This window comes from Lampris incognitus, chromosome 13 (genome assembly GCF_029633865.1).
Source record: "Lampris incognitus isolate fLamInc1 chromosome 13, fLamInc1.hap2, whole genome shotgun sequence".
Lineage (NCBI taxonomy): Eukaryota > Metazoa > Chordata > Actinopteri > Lampriformes > Lampridae > Lampris > Lampris incognitus.
In genome coordinates, this window is record NC_079223.1 from 41,416,715 (window position 1) to 41,425,701 (window position 8,987).

The window sequence follows — 8,987 nt, forward strand, 5'->3', positions numbered from 1 at the left end:
AACTGGAGCATAAATATTAATAAACACCATGTTTTACCTTTTCATACACTGCTGTTAATTTTAACAGGCGGCCTTTAATAACTTCCTCAGACTGAGGAATAAAATTCCTGGAAAAAATAATCCCAACTCCACCACTGTTACTGGTTTTGTGACTTAAAAAGGTCTCACCAGTCCATTCTGTCCTTAAGTCAGCCTCGTTATGAGGGGTAATGTGTGTCTCTTGTACAAAAATCACATCTAACTTTTTAAGAGCACTCTGCTTGAAAAGAGAGGCCCTTTTTCCATCATTCCTCGCCCCATTTAAATGTAAGCATCCCATTCTTATGTCTGTCATAATACAGAAATGAAGTTGCAAAACAGAAGCAAGTGGACAGAGAGAGAATAAATTGAAAAACAGAGAGGGGGGGGTAGTTGAGCTTTTTTCAGTGTTTTAACACTTGCTTTGGCAATATGTACATCATTAACGTCATGCTAATAAAACCATTCACAGAAGCCATAGATTCGTTGACCAAAACACATAGTTTTCAATTATGTCTTTTGCCATTTTGTTCTTCAGCTCATCTGCTATGTGGTCGATGATTTCGCCACAGTTTTTTTTTTTAGAGTGCAAAACCCTGCCCACATTCAGCCCGTTAGGTTGCTTTAAGTTCAAATCAATTGGCATGGCTGTGAATGGCCGGCTATGCTTGCCAGTTTTATAAGCCGTTCGAAAAGCTCTGCAAGTGGTTTCATAATCTGATTTATGCATCGTCTGCACTTGCTTTTGAATTGATTCACGTGAAGCACATTTAAGTATGTCAGCAGCTTTTACGTGGGCTTGTGATTCTTTGTGTTCTTTGATTTTTTTTTTTCCCCCTCAGGCTAGTTTGTTGTTTGCACTTGTCACTGCCAAAATGAGACACCGCACACTCACCCCATTCAATCGAGAGTTTCAGTCCTTGTCCGGTGTGTATTCCCAAAGATTTGACCTCTATACATATCCGACGTCCCAGCTTTTTGTCTTTAACAACGAGCCATTCGTTGGTCTTGCAAAAATACTCCACTTGCTCCCTAGTCCAGCAGTCAGGTGCATCGCTTTGCCCGGTGTTGGTTGTGGCAGTTGCGCCGGCAGCAGCTAACGACGTTAGCGGGAGAGAAGGCTCTGTGGAGCCGCTGAACTCGGAGCAGGAGGGCCGACCAGAGAAGGCTCCCAGTCAGACAAAGTTTCTAACAACATTTTCTGTATTTGCAGTTGCACCAGCATTAACTGGAGTTTCTTCCGGCTCCTTGTCCGGCGACAACCACTTTGTTTTCGCACTATTAAGCCAAACTAACGTTTTTGAAATAACTTTATGGTAGTGTTACCTATTTTTCTGGACTTGCCTGTTAGTGATTTTAAGTTCCTGTTATAAGCTGTTGCCTAAGTATATGCCTTGAGCTCTAATTTTTAAGGCTGAAGAGAGAGCGGAAGTGCTGTACGCAGTGTTGTTGCTGTGGCGTTCTGTTGGGGGAAGAATCCAAATAAAGTGGTCCTCGTGCGAAAGTGGAGCCTCCGTATTTGTTATTTTATAGTTTCATACAGTATAGGCGACATCTACAAACCCTCGGTTACATTGGTGGGATCCGGAAGTGTGCAGATCCTCAGAAGTCTCTTCGGAGCGCGGGAATAACAAAGAGCGAGGGCGCGCTTCCGGGAGAGGGTGACGACTGTTAACTACTAATAAGACACGTTAGCCCCTAGCTAACGGGTCTGACGCTTTAGCCGGGCGGTTAGTGATGTCGCCTTGTGGTGCAGTACACCCCGTATCGAATCCCGCACCGGGCAAGAAAATAACCGGTTACAGTAGCTAGCTAACTTAGCTACATCTTCAGTTACAAAGCACTTTTGGAGCGCTCTATGCACGTAAATACACGCGGTAATACGTTGCATTCTGGGTAGAGAAGTCTTTATATAATATAATTAGCTTGAATTTTACAGGCTCTTCTTAGGATCTACATAGATGGTGTTTGAGATGGGATTACTGACGCACTCTGTAGAAGTCCATTAAAACACACAGGCACTACAATATGCGTACCTAGCTGCATCATGAGGTGGCGGTACACAGTAAGAAGTACTGGTACACAGATGGGTAAAAATTAGAAGTCCCGGTACTGCGTACTGGTGAGTACCGGCCCAATTCAAGCACTGACTGGAGGGTCTTGCATGGCATAGTGGCGGTCAGTGCTTCTGTTTCTGTGTTAAACCCCAATGTAAATGACAACTACCCCTTTTTGTGCCCAGAGAGAAACAGTTTTCCATTGTTTTGTTTTTTTAGAATGTGTGAGGTTTACACCCCTGTTTCTGGTGTTAGAAAGTTTATTTAGATCTGTGTTAGTGTGTTGTTACCTTCTACTAATGAGACGTTACAACTCGTTTCAACCCCACGGGGCTATAAACTTTAATAATAACTTCGGCACGTAAGGTTATGCATCATGCTCGGTCCGTTATTCCAGGTGCAACAACCTAAACGACCCCTGTGTAAACGAGGAACTAAACAATGGTTCCTAACAATAGTTCCTATTGTTACATCCTTTCTCTTTTCAGTTTCTTCTTTTTTTTTTTAGAACCTTTAATACATTTGCACAACATTTGTGATTCACTTTTTTTTCTTTTTCATTCATGCCCCCCCCAAAGTCCATTAGTGCTACAGATCCATTCATCTATGTGAGGTCACAAAGTCTTTGTATCACTGCGGCTGCACAACAGAGCGGCCTGATCTGGTGGTAACAGGGTTGGCCCTGTCACCAGTGTTCTTGGTTTTGTTTCCTGCTAAGACACTGTGAGAAGGAACACTCTCTGAATGTCCGGGTTCAACACTCTCTGGCTGACTGGGGCTGCTGATCTCCATGTCCATAGTGTCAGTGAAGATTGCCCCTGGTGCATGCCTGAGGTGTCTGCGATTTCTCCTGATGACACCACCCGTGTGCAGCTGGACCTCATAGGATCTCCTATCGACCGGCCTCAGCACCTTGCCCACTCTCCAGCCAGTGTGGGGTGCGAGAGGCTGAACTCTCACACATTCACCTGGGGCAAGCGTGTCCAAGTCTTTAGCCGACCTGTCGTAGTATGCCCTCTGCCGTTGTTGGTTATTTTGTAAATCCTGTTTCACCTGCACAACTTTCGGCTGTAACAGGCTTGCCTTGGTTGGCAGTAGTGTTTTGGTACGGCGACTGAGCAGCCGCTGTGCTGGTGTGGTATCAGTACCCTGTGATGGTGTGTCGCGGTGGTCCAGAAGGGCGAGATAAGGATCCCGTCCAGCAGCCTTGGCTTTGAACAAGAGTCTTTTTGCTGTCTTAACAGCTGACTCAGCTTTGCCGTTGCTTTGCGGGTAACCTGGTGATGAGGTTTTATGTTGAAATCCCCACAGTCGACTGAACTTCTGGAATTCTTGTGACGAATACTGTGGGCCATTGTCCGAGATTACAATATCTGGGATACCTTGGCGGGCAAAATGAGCTTTCAGCTTCCGTATCACTGTGGTTGACTTGGTATCTGCCAGGTAATCTATTTCCCAAAAATTTGAGAAAAAATCAACAATTATCAGGTAGTCTTTGTTTTCAAACATGAACAGATCCGTGCCCTGGTTTTTTGTAAAAAAAACGATAACGTTCCACAGTCTCGTTAACGCTGGGGTCGCAGTGATCATCCAACTTCTCGATAACGTCATCTAACGCCCATGCATCCTTCGGTGTGTCGCCCAGTAACGTGTCCATAAGTTCCCTGCCGCTCTCCCCGACAAGATAGCTGAACAGTTTCACCTTCTGTTTGTCATCGGCGTCAGCCATGGCTAAATCCACATACAGAGCAAACTCGTCCCTCCAGGTCTTCCATGTCCTCGAAAGGTTGCTTGAGTCCAGACATAACGTTTGCGGTGGTTTAAGCCCATCCATGTCACACGGCAGTCTCACGCTAGCAGCTAATGCTAACATATACTGAACGTTGCTTAGGAACACTAACCGCTCTCCCGCTCCTAGAAACTTTTCCGCACCAAACTTCAAACCGAGTCGTCCGCCGCTGCCACCATGTTAAAGTGTGTTGTTACCTTCTACTAATGAGACGTTACAACTCGTTTCAACCCCACGGGGCTATAAACTTTAATAATAACTTCGGCACGTAAGGTTATGCATCATGCTCGGTCCGTTATTCCAGGTGCAACAACCTAAACGACCCCTGTGTAAACAAGGAACTAAACAATGGTTCCTAACAATAGTTCCTATTGTTACAATCTGGGGAAAGTTTTTACAAACAGAATTTTATTTTTGGTTTCAAATATAGTCAACGTGTAAAATATAAATGACAGCTCTTGAACTTCATTGCAGGGCAGGCAAAAATGTCTATTTATTTGTGTGCCGGAAAAAAAAAATTGAAGAGTGTGTAGTTGTGTGACGTTGAACTGTTGTTTACCAGGATGGTCAAGGCCAGGATAAGGGTAGAATTTAATTATTACAAAGCAATGAAGGATCTGGACAAAGTCACAACCATGTGGTGTTATAAAGGGGTGCTGTGTTCCACCATAGAGGAGGAGCTGGGCTTTACTGCAGAGCTCGGATAAAAGAGGGCTTGTGTGTTTTTGCTTTTTAGTTGTAGTTGAATGATTGTTTGGACTGTTAAAATATGCAGATATGCATGTTGAGTCTTTGTAATTTGACAAATATTGTTTATATTGTTATAAAGATTTCAAGTCTGTTTTTTGATCGTTTTTTGTTAAATAAAGACTTGTTTTAAAAATTCAAGTTTCTTTCTGTCTGTATGTCTGTCGCTCTCTGACACACACACACACACACACACACACACAGCCAGACAAGGCGAGTATATAAACCCAGTAGGCTAGCACACTGCGAAATATCTCGCGTGAGCTTGCTAACGTAAATTGTTGTCACCGCTTGCAGATGTTTTGTAAAAATGTCACTTTTAAAAGCCAAAGGAGAAGTTGACCAGGAGCACCGACAGCTCCAAGAGAAATGGACATGCGACTTCTTCTTCACTGAATTCAATGCGTCCGTGATCTAATTCACAAGGGAAATATTGCCGTCGGCAAGGATCTCAATCTGTTGCGACATCACACCGCTGAACATGCAGAGGAGGATGTCCATTTGTTTTATATTTGTGTATAATGTTTTTGATGCGGCTCTACATGGACAGTACGATACGTTTTCAGCAATTCGATTTGATTTCATCGCGTTCTTGTTGTGCTAACGTTTGGGCCTGCTAATCAATGGACACTAGTGTAACCGGTTATTTTCTTGCCCGGTGCGGGATTCGATACGGGGTGTACTGCATCACAAGGCGACGTCACTAACCGCTCGACTAAAGGGTCAGACCCGTTATCTAGGGGCTAATGTGTCTTATTAGTAGTTTACACTAGCTTGAGAAACTTGAGAGATGTATATTTTAAACTTTGTCTTTTATTTTCTTGTAGTTTTCACGGTGTCTGCTGACGATAGAGAGAGAGATATAAATATTCAAACATCTGTATTGTAGCGAATTCGGAGGGGAAACCACGAGAACTGCCGCGGCCGGGACGCGAACCCATATCGCCCGTACCGCGGGAGACATCGCTAACTGCTCGACTAAACCCTCAGCGATGTCTTCCGCTGTGCGGGCGATACGGGTTCGCGTCCCGGCCGCGGCAGTTCCTGTGCCCCCCCCCCCCCCGGAATTCGCTACATTGGTGTCAGAAGTGGGATGGTGAGACCGTGAGGTCATTGGAAGCGCGTGCGCCCAGAGGCGCGAAGGAGCTGATATGCTTAAGCGCGGGGACGCGCTTCCCGAAGGAGGGGGATAGTGTAACATGCATGGATAAGTAGACACGTTCGTCATTGACTAACGGGTCGGACCCTTTAGTCGACTGGTTAACGTTGTTGCTTGCGGAGCGGGAAACGGGTTCGCGTCCCGGCTGTGGCGGTTCCCGGACTGCCCCTCGAATTCGTTACAGCATGATGCGTGGCCATTATTCATTGCACGAGTGTAGCAACAAACATGAACAAGGATATTGTAGACTCGTGAATGAAGGCCAGTCTGTAAAACTGAGTTTGTGACAGTTTCACGAAACAGTTTGCTAGCCAAGCCTCCTTGGGAAGGGTCTACAGGGCACTTAGAGCAAAGTCTGGATCTCCTCTGGTGTACAAGCCAGGGGCCGTATTCATGAACTATTGTCTCTTAGCACTAGGAGAACTGCTAAATGTCATTAAACGTTCTGAAAAGGGAGTGACTGGTTGATAGGGGACTGCTCTGTTTCTCTGTGAATTCTTCATAACAAAACTTTCCGAAGTTCAGATCGGATGGGTTTCCAAAGAGAAACACTGGAGGAGATTTCAGTGATGTCTTGCCATGCAAACGGCAACCGAAACCAAGCTGCGTGCAAGGCCAGCTTTCACCCCTTACACAGCTTCTCCATGAGAGGAAAGAAATGATTAAAAGGCAAGTTTGGACTCAGGATCCCCACCCAGTCTAACAACAGCTGATGTTGATGGCAGCGGCCATTTCCAGGTATGTTCTGATTTGGTCTTCCTGACTTAGGGGTTCTCTCCTTGACCCCTAATCTCTCACAGATTTAGGAGCTTCGTAGTTATGGAGCTAAAATACTTCATGGATCACTTTTAGGCCAAAAACGTAAGAGTCTTGAAATGAGGACTGACTCGCCCATTATTTTTAGGATATTTCTCCTAAATTGGCGAGTTAAGAGCCACTTTTGGCTCTTGATGTTTTATTATTATTATTATTATTATTTTGGTATGCTATATTAATCCCCGTGAGGAAATTCCTCTTTGCATTTAACCCATCCTAGCTGTGTAGCTAGGAGCAGTGGGCAGCTAACATGCAGCACCAGCATGTTTCATACGGTCCCTGGACTGATCTACAGATACAAACAGTTCTTCAAATTAACTCACCCTCCACGCTGGGCATGGGTTACCCAGGTAATTCAGTTTGCCAAAACTTGCCACAACACACACACACACACACACACATCTGTGTATGCACATGCGTTTTCATGGGAACCACTAGTACAACAGTAGCTGTCAGTCAAGGTTATGTCATCTTTGTGTCACAAACACCTCGTTCAAAATATTACCCTTTCGCTTTCAACTTGGCATTCAGGAAATCAGTTTCACTGTCAGGACAATAGAGTGTGATTCAACTTGAAATGATAATATGCAAAGCACTTTGACACTCAGTAAACGTTATGATTTTCTTAATGGCTTTAGCTAATGTGGTTGTAACCATGTCAAGGACAGCAGGGTCTTTTACTTTATAATCGTCTAATGCTGCTTTCTAAATGTTCAAGGACACGTTGAAGAACAGCTAATGAGGTGGTACGGTTCTCTTTGAGGTCTCCTGGCCTTATTATTTACCTATTTTTTTCAACTTCAATAATGTTTAGACGTTAGAGAACTCTCGACCTCCAGGTTACACGTGCACATCTGCCAAGTCTCCGGAGCGGGGTGGAATAATGACAAAAAAATTATTTTGTTCTTTTTTTTCCATTTCAAGTGTGATTGTACTCGGAGCTGAATCTGCACTCTTCCTATTAAATTCTGAACTTCTTGAACCAGTGTACTGAGATATGTCCCAGAAAATGATTGAGTGTTCCAACCACATTTCATTTTGAAAGTCTTAAGGCAGGAAATCCGACAAGAAAGTTTTATTTCTGTACTGGAGTGGGCGATACACAGATATTACAGATCTCTTGGTCTTTCAGATTTTGATTAGCTTTATTAGCAGCTGTTCCTGCCTTGCAAGTTCATCTCTGACAACAGAATGGAATATGCATTTTGCAAACGTGTCGCACAAATGTGGAAAAATTCATATCAGCCGTAAAAATAGTAGCCGCCTTTGCATTTAGTAGTTGATATGCAAATTGCCACATTGATAAGTGCTAGAGAAATGCAAGTGTTTTCTCTGCTGTTTTCCTTTATCAGATGGTAAAGAGCCACGAGTGGAGGGAAAGGAGAGGCCTGGAGGAAAACAGGAGTTGATAAATGAGGAAACATTTCCAAGGTACATTCAATCACATGGGCGGCACGGTGGCCCAGCGGTTAGCGCTGTGGCCTCACAGCAAGAAGGTCCTGGGTTCGAACCCCGGGGTTGTCCAGCCTTGGGGGTCATCCCAGGTCCTTCTCTATGTGGAGTTTGCATGTTCTCCCCACGTCTGCGGTGGGTTTTCTCCGGGTGCTGCAGTTTCCCTCACCATCTAAACAAACATGCATGTTAGGGTTCATACTCCTGTCTGTGCCCCTGAGCAAGGCAATGGGAAAAGAACTGGAGTTGGTCCCCGGGCGCAGCATGAAGGTGGCAGCCCACTGCTCCTAGCTACACAGATCACAGATAGGATGGGTTAATTTGCAGTCAGTGAATTTCCCCAAGGGTTTTAATAATGGAAGCTTAATTAATTTAATGAGCAGGTGTTAAATGTACTAGCCCATCTAATCCATGCGGCCCATCAATAGCATATTCAGAATCCACCCCTTCCAAATTCCTGCAGCACTCTGGGACCATGAGCAGTAAAGAGGAACAAAGTATTACAGTAAATACCACACACTCCAGACGAAGTAAAGACATGCATCTGTTTCCGTGTCGACTTCAATCATGGGACAGGATGGCGATGAATGTTTCTCCCCTTTTTGGTTTTCTGGGAGTGATTCGCCTACAACTCCACAGACAAACAGCAGAGGAAGATGAGTGTTTTTAAAGAAAAACCACTGACCTTTTGAACTCCGCACACCTCTTCTGCTCCGCTTTCCCGATTCAATCTACTCAGCAATCACACACTTATTTAGTGAAATACAGCAAGTTCAATCTAGCCCAGCTCAGTGGGGATGAGATCGGGTCTCTTATGTGTGTGACTTCCATTTCAACCCCTTCCGTCAGGGTTCCTGGATCCACCCAGGATTCACAGGCATGTGTCGGAGGCAATTAAACCACACCAGTCCTCCCAGCAGCAAGCACGCATGATAGCATTGGGTGCCCT